The following is a 26228-nucleotide window of genomic DNA, read 5'->3' on the forward strand; positions in this document are numbered from 1 at the left end:
GAGTCGAACAACTACAAATCTATGTAGACTTGAACCTCTAGACAACCATCTAACTTCAGTATGCAAGAGTAATTGGTTTGATACTTCATTTTTTTTTTTTTCACAAAGTTTGGCAAACAATCGCGATTTAAGAGGATGAGCTCTAATCTGATTAATAGATTTAATACACACTCTTAGAGTATCATGCAGTTCGTCACTGAGAGTTTTTGAGAGTTAAGTAAATAAGCAACCGCGCAAGTGTTGCAATCTCGCTCCCGCACCGCCGGCCGAGCGGGAACCACACATCTGTTTATTGGTAAATACGTCATTTTGGCCTACGTAACTATTTTCATGACCTTGCTCCGTCTTGCAGGTCCTATTCATGTCACTGTTCCCACGATTCACTCTTAATTGCGTTGTCATTCAGGATGGAGGTAATCCAAGTTAACCGAATTAAATATTACGCGTACAATGATGGCTTATATTTTTCTATCGACCCCAACCGATCCCTAACAATGTTATATCGACCCCCAGGGGTCGATATCGACCACTTTGGCAACCACTGGCTTAGAGCCTTACGTCATTACTCAGTAGAGGGTGGCCTCTTAAAAGTTATAGTTCAGGGAGTCATGGCAAACCCTTAAACCCAGCCTCTTTAATAATATCTGAAATATTATCTAAAAGATCAGATAAAAATAAACTTAAAAAAAATAAGTGAAAATCAAAACGGCTGAAGTTCGTGAGATCGAGCAATCGCAATGTGCATTGAGTATGAATGAGAATAGATGGCGCATTTCCCAGACTGAGAGCGAGAGAGAATTAAAGTGTTAAATGTTACATTACTTTTGCGACTCCTTCCTAAGAGGAAGGAGTCACAAAAGTAATGTAACATTTTCGACGTCCCCCAAACACGACATTTATGTCTTCATAATCACTAAGCTGATCATCGCAAAGATAAAATCTTAAACTGCTTCCTTTTTGTGCATGACTACGTCGGTTGGAATGGAAATATGAATTCGCGTGATCTTAGAAAAATAAAAATATATATCTGTGAAGAGGATCAAAATAATCTGGTTAATTTGGAATGGGTGGGCAAACTCCAACCTTTCCTGGTACTGGTTAGCGATTTCAGTCTTCCATCATTTTATAAGCATAAAACTGGCTTCGGAATTTTCTGGCCTATTTAAAATTTTGACAAAGTGCCCAAATTCTGCGCTTCGATCCAAATTGGACCTCGAGGATCTCACAATGGGTCATGAAATTCCTAAAATATCTAACGGACAGACAGAATCATTAAAGTTCAAATGAATTAGATTTGCAGCTATCTTTAGTCAATAAATAAATAAATGCATCGATAACACTGAAAGAGCTGGACAAGTTCTTTTTCCCAAATCTTTACTTTTTTCCCCAAGTTCTTTTTCCCAAAGATCATCATAAATACATGACGATTGTCAGGGTTGCTAAGCAGATATTAACGTACTATTTGTGTTGCATGCTAAATGGGATTTTTAATTTCAGGCAGGTGATTTAGAAAAAAAGTTTGGGAACCATCTCTCTCTGGGGGGGGGGGGGGGGGGCAGCCTTTTATCAAAGCGTTTGCAAAACTGACCTTCAAGCAAGGGCTTTTTTGTTAAACAAATGAAAAGAAAAAAAAAAGAAACAACATTCTGTTGTATAAAGAACTTAATGATTAATAAGCCGAGTATGACCCAAAAAACGTCTTCCTTGCAAACCTCCACCTGATCCCATATAACTCCAATATCCCTAAAAGGATATTGGAGTTATATGGGATATTAGTTTTCATTCTGCTGCCATTCAATATCTACATCAATAATGCAAAAGACGGTTTGAAGGAAGAGCTGTTTGTTATCGATAATGCAAAGAAAGACCGATAGAGTAATTAGGGATGCAGCATTTGCAGAACAATTTGAATAGCCGGAATTGTGGGCCAGTTCAAAGGTAGTACATGTAAATTCATGCACTTTGATGTAATGAGATATCCAATGTGGTATTATATTGGTGGGATTATGCTAAAAGACACTGATCAGACTTGGGATCTTGGAGTTTTGATAGATAAGTAGCTGAAGTTCAAGAGTCATAAAGTCACCCATCTAATAATGCAATACTGAAAACGAACATTGACTAAGGATAAAAAGTCATTTTGCCTCTTTATAAGGCTTGATAATACAATATCACCTGGCTCTATTGTGCGCTGATCTTTTGGATTTCGAGGTAAAGAAGTACAGTGAAGAGAAAGTTCAAAAGTGGGCAAATTTAAAGATATCATCGAATTCGGTTAACACCAGGATGGACTGAGAATATGTAGACTAGAAATCATGAGAAAGTTTGTTATGATAGAGACGTACAACCTTATAAAAGGGTCACCTGGCGTACCGGTACAAAATCCTTTTGATTTTGCAGAAGGCGGGTGGAGTACGAGTGAGAGTATCCTTGGAGTTTGAACGTGGATATGAAGAGGAATAAGAACTGGGTTTTTCATTCCACTCTCATAGAGTGGCATGATTGGAATGACTAACTTTTTTTTATTCCAATGGTGAATGTAAGCAGTGCGGGTGAATTCAAAAAGAGGTATAACGGTTGGCGTGGGTGATGTTTAGCTTTCCTCAGTTATCCCCGGCTTCATGGAGGTCTAATAATAATAACTTCCCATTTAAGGGACTAATACTTATTAGGCACTTATAATTAAAATTAATTTGCTTTTCGCTCATGATTTCTGATACTTAAAGAAAAATCAATATTTTTCATGTAACATCTACGATCTTTGAGTATATCCTTCTTTTAAATGAAAAGCAAAAGGATAAATATTAGTGTTGCACACCTCGTCGCAGGCAAATTTCCGCCTGCTGCTGAAAAGAATATTATGAAAGAGTTGATGTTGTCTGGTAATCGAGCCTTAAAACTGCACTAATAAAAGGCGAGTATACTCCTGTCGAAGCTCTCCTGGTGATGACTATATAGTTATAAACTTTCTTGGTTTCAAGTTCGCAAGACTAATATTATACTCCTTTAAGATCTGTACTTGAAGTCAAATGCTAGATAATAACATAGAAGACAGGGATGTTGAATGAAATATATTTTGTTTCTTTATTAGAAGGATTAAATTATTTCAATCTTACCCATGAAAAGTTGTAAAAGTATAGCACAATTAGTACCAAAAGATCAGACAATCCCAAAGAAACAAAGTGCTCGTGATCAAATAAAGTACTTCAGAACGCAACAGGACCATGCAAGTCATGTCAGCAGAGAGAGAGAGAGAGAGAGAGATGGCATCGCAACGAGCATTGCAATTCATGTTCCAAGGCGTATTGTAAATACGATGCCGCAGTAGTATTCAAACAATGTACATCCTGTGGGTTACAAAGGCGGAGAAGACTCTTATCCCCCTCCACATTTGGAGAACCTGTTTTAAAATGCGAATGGATTAGGATTTTTTTTTCTTTTTTCATTGCATACAATTCAAGTAATATTATTTCCACTTTCATTTTTCCTTGCGCGTTAAATTAAATGGACCGTCACGGCCAAGTAGCTTAGCTTCTTAAAACCTGACTAGTTGTTATGAGAGGGCGAATAATCCTATCTGCATAGTGTATTACAGCTGTCAATTGCGTGTGTTCTTCTGTTCAGATTGCCTGTTTGTGGGATGAAATACCCAGCTCACGGGAGAAAAAATCCTCCACCTCCGTGTGAGACCGGCGGCCTCACCTTCAGTTGAAAAGCCCTGATAAACATTCTTTGTCCCCTAGACGGAATTCGGACTCAGGTCTTTCAAACCAAAGAGCATCATTGAAGAAGCGGAGTAAGCTATGGAGGCCCTCCAGTATTTGGTGTACATAACTGTATAGACTATCACAATCAATCAGTTATATCTTGAATCAAATTCAAATTCAAGTTATATCTTGAACATCTCAAGAAAAACACATATTTGCACGATTAATCAATAAATAATTCGTCTTTTCCCGTATTAATTTGGAATTTGCATGTAAACCAAACTCACAGTTCAAAGACTGCGGTCATTTTGGTAACTTTCATTTCGTAGACTGAAGAAAGTGTAAAATCTTATTCCGTCTGTACTAGTGAAAGCTAATGTAGAATTTCACTGAGAAGATTATTTCTCTGGAAATTTTCCACGAATGACTGTCACACCCACGCGCACGCTCTTACAACCGCACCCCTTATTCATGATTCATGAATGGCGTACTCACTTTCATAACAACATCAAATGTAAAAAAGGTTACGACAAGCATTTATTTATTTGCAATACGATAATATTAAAATAGCTTCATCAAATAGCCTAAACATTATTCCTAGCAAAGAATGTTGCTGTGCAATATTTTGCCTCCCTCACATGACGAACGTCACGCATCTCATGATTTCATTAATGCCAACAATAAGCTGCACGAACTGTGACGGAAGGGCTATTAGCATATGAATTTTGGAGACAATCTGAATAATGCAGCGGCCATCTGTATGCAATGAGTAGCACAATCGCTGTCGGATGCCAGCGATTGTGAAGCGAAGAATCGTCTTTTTCTATACTAGTTGCATATAAAAGAAATGCTTCTATTAGTTCTGTGGAAGATTAAAAAAAAAAAAACGCTTAATAAATAATAGTAGCTTTTGACACATCGTTTTAATCAAGTACTTAATAATGTCGACCTTTGCTTGGTGTGACTTCATTTGGAGCGAAAAAGAAAGTAATATTAAAAGACAAGTTCAGCAAATAACTACGGACAGAAATAACTTAATTTCAAATCATTTTTTACACCTTTAGGTTCAGATAAGAATACCTTGTGTAAAAAAATACTTAACACTAAATAAAAGTTCAACCATACCGCACCACATTTTCAATCACCTGACCAGAAAGAATCCGAATTTTTTTTAATCTCATTCGCCGAAAAGGATTAAAAACAGAGACGAAAATTAATTCTCTGTGTAATAAGAGAGAAAGAACTACGGGTAGATAGTATTGGCATGCCCACTCATAGTTCTCATGTAGCCGATACATAAGGCAGGGTTTTCAGCTCTGGAAGATTACGTTTGTATATAATCAAAAGTATTCAGTCTCTTGACTATGTCCTATATTATAAAAAAAAATACTGCACACCCTCAGAAAGCAGTGAACGATGTCAACCAGAAGAACGTAAAGGCGGCGGCAGTGTGGATAACGTTTCTGTTCAACCAACAGGCAGTGGATTGAAATTCCCCCTGTGAGACCACAGCCCCGTTCACTGCAGAAGTTCCTTGAAAAAATTCCTTGTTTGGTCTGAAGAGGGGGGTTTCAGGATTATTTAACCTTTCGGGGGTAGAGTGCACATAAAAGAGGAAAAGACATCAAGAATCGCGTCATCAAGTCACTGCTGGTAAGTTCATCATAATTATCCAAGACTAGTTTTTCAGATGAAAACTTCGAAACATAATCGTTAAGATTCATGGAATTACTAAACATACAGAAGATCAGAGTGACATTATTGTCTGCAATGTTTTATAATATATGCAGGAGAGTATTAATACAGGCTGAGGTTCTAAGTATGTCTAGTTACAGGGCCACACGTGGGAAAGATTATAAACGTTTGAACCGCGACTTATTTAGAAACTCTTCATATTCTTGGGAGAGTTTAAACCTAATAGAGCCTTTGTATTTTATCACATTTTCTACCTGGGGTGGCAGTGAGCTGCACTTCTTCCTTGAAATATTAGCATATTCATTCCAATTAACAAATTAATTTTTTTGCCATAACTTAACCACAAAAATCATCATTCTTGATTTACAATGGCTAAAAAAGTTAAACTGTGTAAAGTGAGAACCTGTGAATGAATAACAGTGCTTCCCACATGATTATTAAGTTTAGGAACTTAATAATCATGATTATTTTACAGTCTATGAGTTTTGTTTATTTTTTATTCTTCTAGCCTTCCCAAATAAACATCCATTGAAACAACTTGTTTACCAGCGTAGGCATAATCGTCACCTAAAAGATCTCGTAGAAAATCCTCCCTATTCATTTGGTATATATTTTTATCCGTGGAAGACTAACTGTATTTCACAGGACATCAACCCAGAACGGAAGACAATAACCGACAAAAAACGAAGAAATCCAGTAATACGGTACGCCACTACCAGTTTATCGATTGGCTCACGAACAAATAGCAGCAAGCCAAGTCACTCCAATCCTCGAGTACACCACTAAAGCAGAGCAAAAAAAAAAAAAAAACACTTAAATTACTGCAGTTCATTAACACAGAACTTACCCAGATAAGGAAATTATATTAATTAGAACCAACTAAACCAGTAATTTTAAGCGACACTACTGCATTTTTTGCAAATATCACAGTTAACAGAAAAAAAACAGTATCTCATGTATCGTTGACATATTGCTCAGTCAAAAAAAAAAATTTAAGAATGTACGCAGCTTGGCCAAGTTTGTGATATTTTTGTTAATCATTTTACACACACACACACACACACACACAAAAGGAGTGGAGTACCCACTGAAATTTGCATTTCAAAACATTATAATCAGTTTTTCTGAATTTATGAAAATATATGTGTTGTAACATGGCAATATTATTACAGTATTTTGCTCTTTTTTTAACCTCAAAGGGCGTGCAGGAAACTACGAGATTAAATTATTAAGTCACAATATACTGTACTTCGATTAACAATTTTCTTGCAAATTACTCTATCTTTCGGATCTCCAATATTGTAAGGTATTAATTTCGGATCTTCCATTTGCTTTTTTATCCACCATACGGGCACCAACACCTGCTTTCCTAATCTTTCCACTCCCATTCTGTTTACGTTGTCAAACCGAGTGAGATTAACTTTTGCTCGCACACTCGTGAATACTAATAATGTCAAGTTAGTATGACATTATTAGTATTCAGTAGTCATATTATTATAATATGACAGCCATTGATGCATCTGTTCGCTTCCTTTGCTTTTCTAAGACCTCTCATTTCTGTGGTTTTGTAGTCTTTGATCTGCTGTTTTATTTCTGACCCAAATCTGAGATCCATAATTTAAAATTGGTTTGAACGCTGTCTTCTACACAGTAAGTTTCCTGTTTTGACTAATTTCTCTCATATTCCATATTCAGCTGACTTCCCATGAGACCATACTTGCTCATTCTGTTGTCTATTTTCATATTTCATTTCTATTTTCTGTGCTCTATTTCTGTGTAACGAAGTATACTTATCAAGATTTTATTATATGCAGTTTGAATCTCGCATTAAAATTAACTCAGTCTTTGATGTAGCGTTGAATGCGATTGCATGGAAATAGGAAAGCCAAACAAATGAACAAGAGATGACATTAAAAACTTCCGAACCATGTGCTGGTTATAATAGCGACTTGTCCACCTTACCAATCTACATTTGTGTGGATCAAAAGCTATGAGCGGTGCTAACATTTCTGGTCAACTATCGTAAATCTGGACAGTGGTTTCAAATTAAGAACATCAAAAGCAACTGTTTTGGTGTGCACACTAACTGTTTATCTCCGTAGGAAGCAACAGGTGCCCTCGTATAAAAGCCACAATTGCATTGGAAGCAAAAAGACATTTGTTGTCCCATGTTTGACACATGCATAAAAGATAAGGAATGGTGACTAGACGTTCAAAACACAATGGTCGAATAACAGTTAAGAAAAATTTATTTTAAATACATAATTCGTTTCAATACGCGAGAAATCGGATTCAACACGAGCCATAAATGGTTTCATATTGCAATCAATCAACAAGGGGCGTAAGAACTGTTCTTCAATCTTTGTTCGCTAAAGACTGGCGCCATACTGAAGGCAATTTATTATTTACATCGCACGCGTCTGCATTTTACTTCATGCAGCATCTTTGCGAATACAGAGTAGCTCGAATCAGATTTTCGATTGAGTTCGACACAGAAAAGTCATCAAAAGTACAATACCTTTCAACCCAAATGTTTAGATTCATGCTTGAAGAGACGTAATATGTTTTATACGTTTATTGAGATGTACGTGTTTCACCTGAGAGCTTACTTCCATGACTGGTATGAACCATACGAAGATAACGGACGATGCTTTACTGATTCTAAAAAGCTTATATTATAAAACGACAAGCAGTCAGTCGCAGCAGTCATTAGGATATTTTAGTTGCGGGATAAAATGTAATAAATTACTGATTTATGCTCACACGAGAACATTTTAAATACGTAGTTTCAATTATTTAATGTGTTACAGATTAGGGGCAAAAATACTGACCACTGAATCCCACTGTCCAGATGGCCAAGAACAGGTTGATGATGAGTGAAGTGGTAGTTTAGGTTTTGTCAAGGCGATAATCAACTCATAAGATATCTGAACATTAATTCCCACCCCGTCCTGCGCCAATGCCATAATAAAAACAGCACATAGAGCCAGAGCTGTTTGTTCAATCGATACACTCCAAAAAGAATTAGAATACATTTTCAATTTCGCCAGTAACAGTTATAATCATAAAAAAGAACGTGTTGCTAAACTCTGTGCCTAATAGTAGAAAAACTAAGAGAATGCCATTAGATCACCCCAAGCAAACTGGTAGCATTTCCTTATATTAATGGCATATCAAAAAAAAAAAGTTAAAAATACTCAGTATTAGTTACAGATATTAGTTAATACTCTTATCCTACAATGACAGCTAAAATATACATCCCCCCCTCCCCTATCTGCTCCTTGTTGATGGCGTGTGCAAGTGTAATAGATTGTCGTCACTTCACGCTGCATCCCGTCTCAAGAGGTGTCCGCTATCGATGTTCTGTCATTCTATATTGATCCGCTGTAAGAGCAATACGATTGTTCCAAAATGGAACAATCGGAAAAATTCATCGTCTTGAACAGCGCTTCTTACGCCAGCAAGAAAGGAAAAGTTCGTGATCAAGAGGAAGATATCACGTGTTTTTTACGTTAAAAAGACTTTGATTGGAACCCGTTTTTTAATATCTTTGGAACGGAATCTTATTAGTACGATTTCAGACCAGCGTGGGGGGTTTCCTTACCCCCCTTACAAAACAAATTATGCGCTTTATTTATTTATATGGAGTTTCCTCCCTTTTCTCCCCCGTCCCTATTGGGGAGAGTTGAACTCCCCCCATGGGGGTTAAGTATTTATGGCTGTAGATCCGTGTGTGTTCACGGAGCCGGTTTGCCTGCTTGAGGGATGAAAAGTCCCAGATAAACTGGGGGGAAAAACCCTGCTGTCCACGCCCAAGACCGGCTAACTTGGCTATGGTTGACGAAGATCCTTAAGCGCCTCATGTCTGCGACGGGAATCGAACCCAGGACACTCCTTCGCGAAGATCCGACAGCATATGGTTGCGAAGCGCAAAGCCAATAGGCTAACAGCGCGGACAATTATTCGCTGAATACACAGAACAGATAAGCATTGTGGTACAGAGTGGCCCATAAATGACGAAGTGGTTCAAACATTTAATAACTTTTTTTTTGTTATAAGGAAATACAGAACCTGGAGATTTTTATTAGTTATAAAAAACCACATTACGTAAATACCTTCCACTTACAAAGAAGGGCTCTGTCTATGGCATGTTCCGTGACTGCTGTTAATGGTTCTGGCTGAAGTGCCCTAATTTCTGCACGATTGTTCACCTTCAGCTGTTGGATGGGCTGGGGCTTGTTCGCATACACTTTTCCTTCAAGTAATCCCATAAGAAGTCGGCAGCCGTCGGATCTTCGAGAAATTTGTGTTAGAATAATCGAATGCTGATTTTCTAAGTTTAAAATAGCACGATTTTAGTTCGTTCTTGGGTTGTAAACTTTTCCATGATTAATTCCCCAAATGTTTCTTAGAATACCTAATAAAATAATTAATAATTAAATAGTTATTCACACTTTCAACCCCTTCATTGCTTACGGGCCACTCTGTATATGTTTAATGTTACGCCCCTCCAAATTTGCCATATTAAGATACGCAACACCGAACTACTAATTTTTGCAATGGCTTGCACGTGAAGCGTCCACTAAACGTTATCCTTAAGGATGATTATATTTTTTTCTTACATTTCCCCCTTGGGCTATACAATTCGAAGAACGTCCACAGTTATCTGTGAATTAAGATTTTTTTAATGTGTTCAAGCATAGCACGGATGAGGCACTTAGTGGAGATATCTGAACATTAAAAAAATCCTTATTTTGTTCACAAAATATCCTTAGAAGAATCTCTTAGCTCATAAAGTAAATTAGTTGGTCGATTCTATTTACTATCCTTTTTTTAAATTAATTCAAACGAGGAAGTGCTTCAGTATTATGCTAAACATGAGCTTGCATAGCAGAACTGCAAGTAATCACGAGGCAGTCTACTTTGCTACAACGGACAATGTTTTTCTCTCTCTGCTCAACCCGATTCAAAACATCCTGCTCACATTTTACACTAAATTTACTTAATTAACAAGAAAATATAACTTTGGAAAACCTTACAATTCATTTCCCTGATAACAGGAATAATCGAAGCATGTGTGTGACCTACGAAACAATATTACGTGGCCTGGGCTGCTGCGGGTGAAACAACTACGAGTTGGAAAGCGAACGTCCTCATTTACTGCACCATCATTTCTTTCTTTCGCATGAAATTTTAATAGCGGCATCGATTGAAACCGAAATGCGAGCAGGAAATTTCCCACGTGAATTGTAAACAACCTATTAAAAATTATAAATATTTACTAGATGTTAAAATAATACGAAGGTGGATGAACGGAATTATGGAGTTGAGCTTTTTTCTAATAAAGATTAGCAACCCATTTATAAATGGCGCGTGTAATTTATACATGACCACAGTCATCTGCAAACGGTGCACATTGTGCTCAGCTGCATTTGTGATGGGTGTGCCTGCTGACGCAGAGATGAGTTCAGCGAGTTAGGATCCTAGGAAAGAAGACTCCTCCATAATTCTGTTCACGACGTAATAACATTTACACACTTTTGTTATGAAGCATTTCACTTCGTTACGCTTAATATCTCGGACTTGAATGATTTGTTTCAAGAAACAGCAAAGGAATGATCCAGTAAGTTAGTGGTAAGTTTTTCTCTCTCTCTCTCTCTCAACACCTCGTTTTTAGTGTCAAGTAATGCATGCAGTAGACATATTTCATTTCGTATAACGCTTGAGTTTTGTCTTTCAGTTCTAGAAGCGAATGAGAATTTGTAGTCATATTGTTCAAAGATCTTTTAAATTAGATTAACTCAGATTATCAGAAATACTCGGGAATAAGAAAATCAGGGAGTTGATATGCCAATCATGAAATCACATTTTTGCTGCCAAAGCAACCACCCATCATCCTAATAGCAACATTTCTATCATGTTTTCTGGTATAATTCAAGTAGTTTAGGGCAAATTAGTTCAAGGGATGTGTCAACAACGCGCATCTCTCAAGATGTGCGTTGTTGAATCACGATTTTGCATCTTTGCATAACATAAGCAAGCAACAGTAACGCAATTCATACTTAATTGGAGGCAATCTTGGTTACTTGGGCTGTCCAATCACGGCAGCGAATTTTAGGTTTAGTAGTGAGTCACCTTACAAGTCATCAGGGCTAAATTTTGCTTGCGATAATTCCGATTTCCTTCATAATTTCAGCACAATCGAACAAAAAAAGAAGCGGGAAGTACAGAATGTTGCGTTCTCTGTGAACATCTCTCTGGATCCCATCGTTCAACCCAATTCCAACAAATATATAATTTCATAACTTTTAATGTTTCTTATAACATGATGCTAAAGTCGTTTCGTAAGAAATTCAGAACAACTGGACTTAATGATTACAAAAAACAGAAACAGGCAAACCGATCTTCATTAGGAAAATAAGGCAACGGGAAACCACATAGTCCATAGTAATTACTATTTCCTATAAGGCAGCAGTGCGCATTAGACGAAGCAGAAATTCAGACCCCTGCAGGTGAAAATCCGTCTAAACTGTTTTGATCAACTTTGGAATAGAGTTTTCTTTCTTAGACGAAGGTTACCTTGCCAATTTCCTGCACAACCGGACTAAAACGGAGAGGGGATGCAAATGAAAGAAAAGTATGAAACAGGCCGCTGACATTGCTATAGTCGCATCGTTCAGTTGATTCGTATACTTCATCCCTTGATTGCTTCTAAAAAAAAAAAGTAATATATATATATGAACAATCTGTAGCCTGAAAGAGGGTGTCCTTGAATAATTTTTCTTTACTACAAAGCAATCACTTTCCATGTTTATCATTTCCTCTTAAAATAATCGCAACCAGTCAAAAAGACTGGTTTATCGAAAATTAGCAGCCAGTGTTAGAATTCGGCAAAAAGGAAAATTCAGATTTCCTATCAGTTCGTATATTTTGAAATTCTCTATTTCCACAATTGAAGCTCGGTTACTTTCAGTATTTGAAAAAAAGAATAGCCTTATATTAAATTATCTTACGCAATACCAATCCTGTATTCGCATGATCTACGTATAAACCTTGTGTTCGTAGTCCTCCTGTTGATACGCGATGCTAGATTTCTGATGCTCTTAAAAGATTGGGACGCGCCCTTCAGAACGGTATCGTCCCCACCTCGGATCACTGCTTTTAAACAGTCTATCGAAGCAATCTAAATAGCGAATTTATGCATTGTCTTAGTGCATTAAGATGTTACACAAAGAACGAAAAATAAAAACCTTAACATATTATTTCGTCTTTCAGGCCATATTTTATAACAATGCACTCCGGCCTCTCAGAGCGTAAAAGCCCTTAAATGGAGACAAAGGCTTAAAAAAGATTCCATATTAAGTCTGTGACAAAGTATACGGATATACGCGTAACTAACCTGATCCCCCCCCCCCCACACACACACACACGCACTATATATATAAAACTAAAGTAACTTAGGGTTTCTAATCTTTCTTCCTAAAAAGATCGCTTTCGAAATTGTCTGATTCCAGTAATTTGCTCGAATGGAACTTGAGTAGTGCAGGAATTTATAATCGTGTGCATCTTGCTGGTCTTTTAACATTCCTGATCTTGCATTGTTTCAAGCCAGTTTTACACCTGCTTTATTATGCAATCTGCGATTTAAATATTCCATTTATATTTCGACTATGTTTACTATCACTTCGCAGGTAGTTTAAACTGCTGTCTAAATCCACAATGTAGCTTCAAAACAGCTATACCGGGTATTTCAGTTGATCTCGAGAAATGATTTCGGTATTAACGAAAATCATGGGTTAATTACACACAGGTGATTAATCCGATTAACACCAAGTCCGTAATTTCAGCTGGTAGGAATCTCTAGAACAGTAGCGAACATGAATTTCATAAAATTGAAAACTTACGCTGAAAAAATGAAAACGCAATACAATAGTGATGAAAAGAACAACAGAAGATAGTAAAAGTAATATTACATATGTCATAAAAATACTACAATTACTGTTCAAATGGTAATATAGAGATTGATAGTTGAAGACTTAGGAACAAAGAACAGGAAAAGGAAATAGAAAGAACTATAATGTCTGTAACAAAGACCCGTAGGCATACTGGTTACTATAAAAATACAAATGTAGGCGATGCAGTCACTACAAAATCAAATGACGATATCATACACGTATCATACAGCATATACTTAAGACATAATATATAACATTTAAAGTAGTATCGTATAGTACACGTTTAAAACAAAAGTCAACATTATTTAGTCCCGTGAGGCAGTCTCTCGATATTTTTCTAAAAGCATATTCTGATTTACAACTCATCGAAGCTGCTTGTTGCAAAATGCTCAAAATGATTTGTGAAACATTTCTTTGCCTTGGAAGCTATCAGCAAGTTCCGACCACAGCGTAAACAACGAACAATATTATGTATAAGAAACTACTACTGTATACATTATATAGACAGAGTTTATGTAATGGCAAATTGACAATGGTGGCAAACAGGTGAATATGCGAAGGAATCAGTAATGGCTACAGCTCTGATTATTCTATTTCACATTCGAATCAAAGGAAGCAGATTGTTGTACACAAACCTGCCACGAATTAGAAGCCTTTATGCAGATATACATAAACGACATTGTATGCAGTGTATGTGCAAAATATTTGGTCACGTGCGTCACTATGTGTTCTAGGAAACTATTTAAGAATGCTGCTGGTCAGTAATCGTCAATAGCGTTGAGCACACTATTGAAAAATGGGGAAAACAAAAGGATCTTTCAGAGTTCGATAAAGGACTTATTGTGGGTGCCGGTCTGGATAGAGCTACGATTTTGAAAACAGCAGAGCTGACCGATCTCTCAAGATGCGAGATATCCAGGGTACTTATTCAGCGAAAAAAAGAACCCATATTACTTGTCTAACAGACGTAACTGTTGTCCAGAGACAGTCTGTCATGAACGAGATCTCCGTTGTCTGAGAAGGCAAACAGAACTTCTTGTGTGCAGCAACTGACCGAAGAATTTAATAAATGCTGTTCGCGAAGAAGAACTATGAAGAAGAAACTGAAGAGGATAAATACACCCTGGAAGTAGCATGCCTACACGGAAACCACTGATTTCTGTGGGGAATCGGAAAGTTTGTATGCAGAGTTGTCAGGAACACTTTTTTCCAGTGTTCCTGACAACTGGAAAAAAGTCATGTGGTCCGACAAATCACGGTACACCTCGTTCTATACAGAGGGTGGCAGAGAGTTTGGCGGGAACTCCATGAAGCAATGAACACAGCTTGCCTTGTAAACACAACCAAAGGTTCTGGTGGTGGTGTCATGATGTGGGACATGTTCAGTTGGTATGGAACGGGTCACCTGATATTACTAGAAGGTCGGGTGTCATTGATCATTGTTACCCATCAAGTTCATCATCTCCTGCAATGTTCACTTTATATTCAGAAGGTGACAGTTGTTTCATGGACGACAATGCTACGCTCCATCGCGCAAGAACTGATCAGCAGTGGTTCAGCAAAAATGACAACGACTTCCACCATCTTTCTTGGCCACCACAAAATTTGGATCTGAATCCCATCGAGAATGTATGGGATATGTTAGAAAACCAGATCCGCGAGAAAGTCCTCTTACGTCTAATCTTAGCCAGTTAAAGCAACGTCTGGAGAATACCTGGTATATTGTAGATGTAGATTCAATGCAACACCTTGTGGAGTCTATGCTAAAGCGCATGTGTGCTGATGGAGGTCCAACACGCTATTAAATAAAAGTTTCTAATTCATTGGCCGGTGTGTGTGTGTGTAATCTCCACCCCAAAAGGTGATATCCCATATTGCAGTGAAGAATTTACCCATGAAATAATTCGCAATTTTCAATTATTATTAATCAAATTTTCTTTTATTTATTTTTAATTTGGGACTTTAGCAGATAATACGTTTTGGTGAGATTCTCTTGTCGACGCCTATGCTTACTTAAAGGAGACGATTGAGATTTAATCCTTCCCCCATCACATAAATTCACGTGGATGAGGACTTGAGTTGAATAAATGAACGCAACGAGTCGGTCTATGATGGCTATTAGAAGCATTCGAACCAAGATCCGGGCACAATCTTAGGACTTGGAAAAGAGGTTTGACTGTTAATTGCATGTATAAAATAAGGCAGTCTTACAAACTAAAACTAATGATTGTTGTTGATCTACTAAATTATATTCCAACTTGCAACACAAACATCTTTACACTGCAGTTCAACTGCAACGTCAGACAATATTTGATCATTCATGCATTCAGGAATGTGTAGACCTAAGTACAGTTTTGCTAATTCTCTAAAAAAGTACCATATTCCAGAAATAATCCTTTAGAGTAACTAAAATGAAAATATCGCTTTGGATTACCGTAATCTAAGCTTATGTAATAACAAATATCTCACTCTGACATATTGATCTCAGCATATCCAACGATATTACTGTACAAGCTGTTTTATTGTTGTTGCGAAATATCAGAGGAACTTAAGAGTCTGCATGTTAAGTCATTCAAATAAATTGTGTGTGTGTGTGTGTGTGTGTGTGTGTGTGTGTGTGTGTGTGTGTGTGTGTGTGTGTGTGTGCACTTCCACATTTCTTTATTTTATTGGAAGAAATTATTCTGAAGTTTCAGGATGACAGAAGTACTATCGTTACTGTTTGAGGCAGTAAGCTGTCTTGTTTTTAATATCTTAAAACATTCCTCGAACTCGCTATGATATCAAATCAAGTGTGTCATGAATAAGACTGATTATCTGCTACTATGGCTGGAAAAGAGAGATGCTGTAATGTTATTTCACCAAGATCTTTTGTGCCACAACAACCAAGAATGCTCTATTTTGGATGCAAAGACATCTGATCCTGACATGGAGAACATAATTCTACTTGTAAGCTGACAGAAAAAGATAATCGGATTGAATCTATGGGAAACAACCCTGGAATGGAAAAGGGAAAATGAAAATGGAAACGACAAAATATAATACACATAGCAAACTGGAATGTAAGAGGAATAGCATATAAAGAAATAGAATTAGACCAGTTACTAAATGAAAGAAATTCTGAAATAGCAGTAATCACTGAAACAAAAAAGAAATTAAAAGGAACTATGAGAACTGAAAATTTTAATGTGATATACAGTGGAGTAGACAGAGACCAAAGAGCACAAGCAGGAGTCATGATTTGGATTCATAACTCCCTTTCAAAACAGTTAAAACATTATAAAATTATGGAATGAAAGAATAATAGAAGCTAGAATAAAAATAGATAGAGGCTATTTAACAATAATTGGTTTATATGCCGCAGAAGAAGGAAGAGAACAGGATAATATTGATTTTTATAATCAGCTACAAAACATATATAATAAAATAAATAAAAATGATTACATAATTTTAGCAGGAGACTTAAATGCAAGAATTGGAAACACGAAAATTAATAATAATATAGGAATACATGGAAAACACACTCTAAACAGAAATGGTAAAAAATTGATTGACTTTGTAGTTTATAATAACCTAAAAATAATGAATTCCTTCTATAAACATAAACACATACATAAATATACTTGGGCAGCAAGAGGATGGAAATCAATATTAGATTACTTCCTATTAAATGAAAAGACATCAAAATTTTCACTAGATGTTAGAGTTCACAAAGGATATGAAATAAGCAGTGACCACTTCCTTGTTAAAATAAAATTAAGATTACCACCTAAATGGCTACAAGTAACAAGAACAGAAAGAAAAATTGAAACATTTGCTTATAAAACCAGACTATTAAATGACACAAATGTACAATGGCTATATGAACAAAGAATTAACCAATATCTAGATAAAATAAAACAAAATGAATAAATAGAAATAGAATGGCTTAATATAAAAGCGATACTAAATGCAGCAGCAAATGAAAGCCTAGGAAAGACCAAAAAATTCAATAAAAGAAAAAAACTGAAGATCTGGGATGATACAAGCAAAGAAATAATTAAAAAGAAAAAAGAAGCTTATCACAAATGGTTAAGCAGTAAAAGATTAGAAGATGAAATAGATTATAAAAGAATAAGAGCCATAGCTAAAAGAGAAGTCAGAAAAAGACATAGAGAATCATGGAATAAATTTGTTTCTAATTTAGAACATGATTTATATAAAATAAGACCCAATGTATATAAGATTTTGAAACACCTAAATGCAGATACCAAAAAAACATAAAATTAAACACTGAATTAAAATTAGAAGAATGCCTAAATTACTACACAGAACTGTGGACAGACAAATATTTTAAAAAAGACAACTAGCAAACAATTAATGAAAATGAAAAGGAAATAACTGAAGAAGAATTAGAAATCAGCCTGAAAGAAACAAGAAACGGAAATTCACCTGGAGAAGATAAGCTAGGTTCAGAACTATATAAATACGCAGGAACAAGATTCAAAAAAAGACTCTTATTATTTTTAAATAAAATTTACTCAACTGATATCCTCCCAATAGAAGAAAAAAGCAATTGTGATTCCTATCTTTAAGAAAGGTAATAGAGGTGATCCTAAAAACTATAGAGGTATCAGTATACCAAATTCCTGTTACAAAATATATAGCAGAATCGTAAATAACAAACTAATGAAATATCCCGAAAACTTTATTCTAGAGGTACAGAATGGATTTAGAAAAGGACGATCATGTATAGACCCAGCCTTTTGCCTAAAATTAATAGTAGAGAAAAGAAGAGAATATAATTTGGAAACATACTGTATATTGCATTTATTGACATTGAAAAAGCATTTGACAAAGTTAAAAGAAACATATTATTTAACATATTAAAAGAAAGACAAATACCAAATAATATCCTAAAAGCTATCACAAGTATATATGAAAATAATCAAATACGAATAAGATTAAATCACGAGCTATCATATACGAGAGAGATAAACCAAGGAGTCCGACAGGGATGTCCCCTCTCAGCAACTCTTTTTAATATCTACTTAAATGAAATAATAATAAAATGGAGTAAAATTTACACCAAGGAATTAAACTTTCACCTACAGTTAACTTAAACACTCTCCTCTTTACAGACGACCAAATAATAATTACAAATTCTGAAGATAACTTACAGAAAGCTATTTTAAATCTAAATGAGATATCCAAAGATTATGGTATGATAATATCAACAGAAAAATCAAAAACGATGGCCTTTAAAGGACAAGATCCAGCAAGAACTAAAATAGTAATATATAACAAGATCTTAGAACAGGTGAATTCATTTAACTACCTAGGATGTATGATCACATATGAAAATGAAAAAGATATAAACGTAAAAATTGCAAAATATTTAAAAATAACAGGTGTAATTAACTCTATATTTAAACCAAACCTAGTTCAAAAACAAACCAGTCTTAATGTATGGAAGCGAAATCCGGACAATAAAACAAAAAGACAAACAAAGATTAACAACAGCAGAAATGAAGTTTATGAGAAAAACTGCAAAGTATACCCTATTTGTTCACAAAAGAAACGAAGATATTATGAAAGAATTAAACCAAGAACCAGTAATAGAAAAAATTAAAAAATAAACATAAATGGATGGAACACGTTCAAAGAATGAAAACAGAAAGATTACCAAAACAAGCCTTAAAGTACAAGCCATTAGGAAAAAGAAAACCAGGACGTCCTCTTAAACGATTCAACGATGACTTCTAAGGCCGGAACAGGCCATGCTAGGCCTAAATCCTTGTACATATGATGATGATGATGACATCTGATCCCAGAACGAGCATATTTATAAGACAGAGTTATCCGTGGCCAGTGTCCCAAGGAAGGGACAAAAGTCTTGTCCCTTCCATGGGACAAAATTTCAAATTTCAATTTCACGATAATAACACAGACCAAAACTTTTCAAAGAAATTCATAACAAACACTTCCCATAATTTGAATCTCTGGATTTAGATATTGTGAGTTTAATTATGTGAGCAACTTAGCATTAAGATTCGCAACATTTCTAAAATTTCTCATGGCAAGGAAAGAATTTTTGAATGCTGGTAATAAAATATTTCACTTTTTGTTTTACAGGAAAGAAGAAAATGTAAGAGTTAATTGCAAGAAATGAAACAAATCCATCATGCCTGGAGACAATAACAGTTGTAACGAAACTTATTTGATGACCAATAAATTAGACAAATCTATTCAGACAAGCATGGAAACCAAGAAAGAAGACACAGCTAGTAGAAGTATTATCAGCATCATTCTCTGGGTATTAATAGTTCTCTTGTGTTTGTTTTTCTGCTCAATGCACAGTACATATTTCATTAGTGAATATCTCCAGTATCCCATAGTTCTCAGCGTTCAGTTAGAAGATGGTACAGTGGAATTCCCTGATATAACAATCTGCAACCTAAACAGGTGAGCCATTTCAACACTTTCTACGTGATGTAAGCACTATCTATTATGTTCTCCGTATGATGACCTTGCCTTTTCACTTTTTTTCCCAGTCGCATAATGCTAAAAGTGGCAGTTATAATAAGAGCTCAAAAACACGATTCACACATACACACTGTGTTGACAAAAGTATTTGGACATTTTACGTGCCATGCAAATTTCGCATCCTACCGCATGCAAATATTCATTCATTTGCGTGTGTGCATAAATCTAATAAAAGGTGCGATGCGACGTTTCTTTTGCACTGTACTGGATGATCAAGATGCCAGGTTCAGCTGAACTGCAGAATTCCAACGTGGGATGGAAGTTGGGTGCCATAGTTTCTAGTAACATTGCTATCCGTCTCAGTATACCGAAATCCACAGTTGCTTATGTCATTCGCAGATGGAAAGTTAATAGTGCTACCTCAGCAGGAAAACGTCCTGGGAGGCGACCGACACTCTCTGACAGGGACAGTGTCGGGATGTTCAGAGCATCCTGCACGTCATCTGTCAGCACTAGATCTGTCCGCAGAGAGTTGCAGATGTCTTAGGTTACCACAGCAATGCTACTGCTAACAAGCCACGTATCATCCACCCCTCAATTCCAAACGACGTTTGGACTGGTATCTTCCACACTTTTTTTTTTTTTGTTCCCACCAACGAAAGGTTTTTAATAAACCTATAGTACACTTGTAACTTGGATGGGCTAAGGATTTTTTGTTCCATTTTTATCAATTATATATATATAATTGATATTTTCCCCCTGCTATGCAATACTGTATATAATTCAATATCGCTAAAAACGAGAACATAATATTGGAGTGACAGAGAGATTATTTTTTAACTTTGTCGAAAATAAATATCAGAATATTTCATTTTGCATTTCTCTAAAACATTTTGAAACATTGTTTTATAAATTAATAATTCATTTTTTGAATTTTTTCTTGAAACAGAATACGTAAGTCGGAACTGGGCAGTTACTGCTGCGACCAAAATATTAAAAAACCTCCACTGTGTCTCGCTTTGAATGTCAACTGCCCGGGCTCATTTTGGCATACAAGGAAAGGCACCCCCATCAGACTACCAGTAAGTTATCTCAATATAAATAATAATAGTTGTTAATAAATCATCTCTTTGCACTCTTAGGATTCATCGTGGGTGGCTTCTTCGCCTACCACCCCATACATCTGAGTAAAATCGTTAATTCATAGAGTAGACTCTAGATGGCAGCAGCGTTTAGGCTTTTCTGAATAATTTAATTATATGCTGGTGCCCCTCAAACACATACTTTTTTTCCAAGCTCAGACATGTTTTATTCTATATTCATATTCTAATTCATATTTTATTCATAATTCATCCGAATATTTTGATTTGTCTAAAATTAAGATCTTAAGTTCAATAAATAAATAAATAAACAAATATTGTGTGATTCACTGTGATTTCAAAAGTGATCTTACTTAAATATGCATAACACATCAACTGTTTGTTCTTTTAAGTTTACACATTGATTTCACAGATATTACTTACATTTCTTTCCAGAATGGGACATCTTGGAACTATCGACGTTTTCTGAATATTCCAAAATTGCTGAATTTAGACATATATTCACAGCACAAAACACAAACACAAGATCTGAAATGCAGTTGACCCTTTTTTCATTATAGGTTTCAGAGGCTTTCGTTTTTCCTTCACTCATCGGTTTTTTTTTTTTTTTTCACACACTTCTGGAGTTTCTTTGCTTACCGAGAACATTTGTGTGTAGTCTAGAAATTCTAATGATAATTTAAATTTACTTAGTCTTTCCAGAATGACTCTTCTTAATGTGAATAGATATTTCAAAATTAGTTGAATATCCACAATGCACACACAATCTTGAAAGAACGAAATTTCTGTAAATAACATGAAAAGCTATTTGACTTTTGTTCCCTTAGATTTTCTGTCCATTTAGTAGTCCTTTATTTCTTCACATTGGGGTCATACTATGTTTTTATTCCCACGGTGGTGAGTGTAAGCTCAAACTGTCTTTTCCTGACTAATATATCCGCCAGTGATCGGTAATTTCGCATCTCTCAATGTGGATTTTTTTATACGGTTCTTTTTTTTTTTTTTTTCAAATGATTGGTTGTTTTTATATTTTAATTTTAAAATTCAGTTAACTACATATTATTACCAGAATAAATCAGCAAAATAAATAAATAAATGTGTGTGCGAATTTATTTATCCCAATTGTAGATATTTAATATGTTATCTGACTCATTTCCTGTCACAATTTGTTGTATCTAGGTGAGAAATCACGTGTTTAGGTTGGAAATCTTCGTTCCCATGGGTAATTGTTACTGTAGTAATTAATGCTTACCTTTTATTTTTTTTTGAAACCAATACATATAATTCTAATCAGAATAACTCAGTAAAAAATAAATAAATAATTGATTGCCCTTCTCTGACTATTAATTTTACCTTCGATTCCTTGTGCTCTTAATCTATTTCTGTAGCTGAAATTTATTTTATTTATTTATTTTTCTTTAGCATTAGCAAGTTAGGTAACTGATATTGAGACAAACAAGGTTTTGAATTCTCCATAAGGGTTTTCTTTTAGAAACTTTTTTGCTAGCACAACAAATAAATAGTTATTGCTTATCATTTCAAATGAATATTAGCTCAGTAGTATTCTGTACTTTGAAATTAGTTTAATTTCCATGTTGCCAATTTCCAATCATTTAAAACATTACACTATATGATATGTCCACATGAGCGTACAATGTATACTCCTTTTTGATGTTTGCATGGTGTGTTCTTATGATGACACCATCATTCTATTAGAGCTTATCAGTTCGGGGTTTGAGTATGTGACCAAAATGTTTACAGATAACTCAAACATTGTGAATAGTTAGCATTAGACAATTTTCCAATCACCAAATGCTAACAGTCTCACTTTAATTACAAACAATGATCAAATATACTAGTCTGTTGGAGACATCTACAGATATTGTCACTATTTAATTCATTTGTACTTTATTCATTTCCAAAGACACAATTACATTATTAGCTATCACATCTGTCTTTTTTTTCTACACCAAACATTTTTTAAGAGTTTGGGAAACGTGATGGATTCAGCTACCTATTGTCTCTCAGTAAAATAGCCAAATTCTAACACTCGTACTTTCAGTACAGCTGTTTTTTTCTAGTCTGGTGAAGGTATCTACAGATATAATAAAAAATTGTCACTTTTCAGTTGAAATCTTCTCCATTAAAATTTTAGCTATTAATTTAATACCCGATTCGTTTTGCTTGCAAGAGTTGACACACTTTCTTGAAATATTTGAGGGCTTGCATGAACAAATAATACTTTTAATTCACTGAGTGGATTTTTTCAAAAATCTACTCAGTGAATTAAAAGTTCACTGAGTGAACTTTTCAAATAAAAAAAAAGAAAGAAACAGAAAGAAAAGTCTCTGGTTAGTTTGTGGCAAGAAATTTCACAAGAAAAAAATTTAAGCAAGACCATATATATATATATATATGGTATGGTGTTACTTAAAATTGCATAACACATCAATGACACCCATTTGTTCATTTTAATTCATATTTTATTTTAGTGAAATATTATTCACAATGTATTTACTAAATCTAACATACAGAAAATACATAAAGTGAAAAATACAATCTTATTTTTTGGTCCTTAATCTACTTATTGTAAATTTTGCATTGTTGTAAAAAGGTTCTTCCCATGGTTGCAGATTTGCCATCATGTGGGTTTCGACAATGTGACTCTTATCTGAAAGTTTCTTCATTTGTGATTGTTGGGAATTTGTTACTGTAGTAAAATTAAGGATCACAGTTTTATTTTTTGAAACCAATACATGTATTTTTGAGCATTACTAAAAGCACAGAAACATTCACTGTTTCCAAAAGCATTTAAAAGTACATGTTATGTTTTCACGTTTTGCACATCCAATTTCATTTAAATCAAGAACTAGTCTTCCTATTAACCTTGTTAATGGTTTAAATTTTTCTGTTCCTTTGGCAAGCAATATTTGATATTTGCATGTTGAATCTATCATCCAATTTCTTAGTTTGTCCAGAGATAGCAAACCACTTTCCAACTTCAGCTGATGATTATATTTTATTAACCAAGAATTCTGTTTTTTAACTCTTTCAAGTAATTCATTCCAACTACAAGGCGATTTTGTCAATGCATATCTTAAAATAATTCCATCAGAAATACAAATTTCTTTAGGAAATAACTTTGAAGTCTTATTGAAATGAAATTGACAATCAATTATACCAATGATAACTGAAAATTCGTATTTTCACCCGCTGTCGATTTTTCATATTCGTTTTCCTTCATTCTTCTTACATTACTTCATATGGCACCACAAATAAATAGTTAATTATTATTATTATCATTTCACTGATTATTAGCTCTGATCTTATATTTTATGTTAACTTTCTGTTACAAAATTCTGAACAGTTAGAACTTTTCACAAAGAAACTTTATAGTACTGTTCACCATTACTATGCCCTACCCTGACCATTCCTTCAAAAATGAACAAAAAAGAATGAAAAATGTCGTTGAGCAGATGACTCAATGACATTTTTCACATGCTGCTGGATATATTATTGGTGTGTTTTTATCTCACTTTGTGTGGGAAAAGGTAAAATTTGTATTTGTGATATCTGGAGAATGTAAACATTTTTTTTATACCAAACTTTAAGAGTTAAGTCACCTTTTTGGGTTAAATTATCTGCTGTCTCTCTGTAAAACCATCAAATTCTAATAGTTCGGATTTTTGATTATGTGAATGAAATGTTTCAGATAACTCAAACAATGTCAGTAGGTAGCATTAGACAATTTCTAAAATAATCAAGTACATGGATGTCAGTTTTCATAAATTTTTCCCCGTTCCTGGCATTAATTTCACAGTAGTGATTTTTTTTACAATAATTAAACAGAATTGCATTAAGGTATAAAGTTATGGATTTTAATATGAAATTCTAATCAGAATAACTTAGTAAAAAAGAAAACACACGTTTTATCCCTCAAAAGTTATCAGTATCAGTTGGAGGTGATATCAATCAAAGATATCCGCAAATGATGAGCTCGCTCATCTCCACTAGACTGAACATACTTTTTCTGGAGGAGAGGGGGAAGATTAGGGGATGAGGGGGGTTAGGGTATGCGATGGGAGAGCATTGCAGGGAAGACCACTGTCACCCTGTTGACTACCCTTTCATTTCCACTACCTAATGCTATTTTTTTCCCATCCCAACATTTTCGGACTTATGAGTGAGAGAACTAGTCATATGGTCTAACATCAAAAACGATGTTTGAAGATCAAATACTTAACATAATAAGGACAAATAATATAGAATACCCTTTGAGCCACAGAGATAAGGTTTGCCCTATGATGTCTCAAAGTAAGATAATCTCACTTCAACATCATATCCAAGAGCATGTAGAAACATCTCTGTGAATCATCTGCACGAAGGTTTCATTTTAGAAGGAATGGTCAGGGTTAAAGGTCAGGTAAACAGCACTATAAGGAAAAACAAATGAGTCAAGTGTCTTTGCAGTTATGGCAATTTGTTATGGGTGAGCCACAAAAGTCATTGAAATTTTCTTTCTTCAGGAAAAGAGCACGAAACAAAACTCTTCACATAGCTCTAAAAGTATGGAAACTGATTACTATTTTAGAAGGCACTTCCATTTTGATGTATTTATCCAAGACCATTTGGGAAAAGTTATGCAGGAAGTGGTCTGATATACTCGGCTACTTTCAAAGAAGAGTTGACTATGAAATGGAGCTCAGTGAGTGTTATATTCTGAAATGCCAAGATGGGGAACTAATACTCGATGGTACAGGAGCTGATGGAAATAACGTTTTTTCTATTACAAATGAATTAAATAGTGACAATATCTGTAGATGTCTCCAACAGACTAGTATATTTGATCATTGTTTGTAATTAAAGTGAGACTGTTAGCATTTGGTGATTGGAAAATTGTCTAATGCTAACTATTCACAATGTTTGAGTTATCTGTAAACATTTTGGTCACATACTCAAACCCCGAACTGATAAGCTCTAATAGAATGATGGTGTCATCATAAGAACACACCATGCAAACATCAAAAAGGAGTATACATTGTACGCTCATGTGGACATATCATATAGTGTAATGTTTTAAATGATTGGAAATTGGCAACGTGGAAATTAAACTAATTTCAAAGTACAGAATACTACTGAGCTAATATTCATTTGAAATGATAAGCAATAACTATTTATTTGTTGTGCTAGCAAAAAAGTTTCTAAAAGGAAACCCTTATGGAGAATTCAAAACCTTGTTTGTCTCAATATCAGCTACTTAACTTGCTAATGCTAAAGAAAAATAAATAAATAAAATAAATTTCAGC

The sequence above is a fragment of the Typopeltis vanoorti genome, chromosome 14 (genome assembly GCF_054136105.1).
Source record: "Typopeltis vanoorti isolate ZY-2024b chromosome 14, IOZ_Tvanoo_1.0, whole genome shotgun sequence".
Taxonomy (NCBI): domain Eukaryota; kingdom Metazoa; phylum Arthropoda; class Arachnida; order Uropygi; family Thelyphonidae; genus Typopeltis; species Typopeltis vanoorti.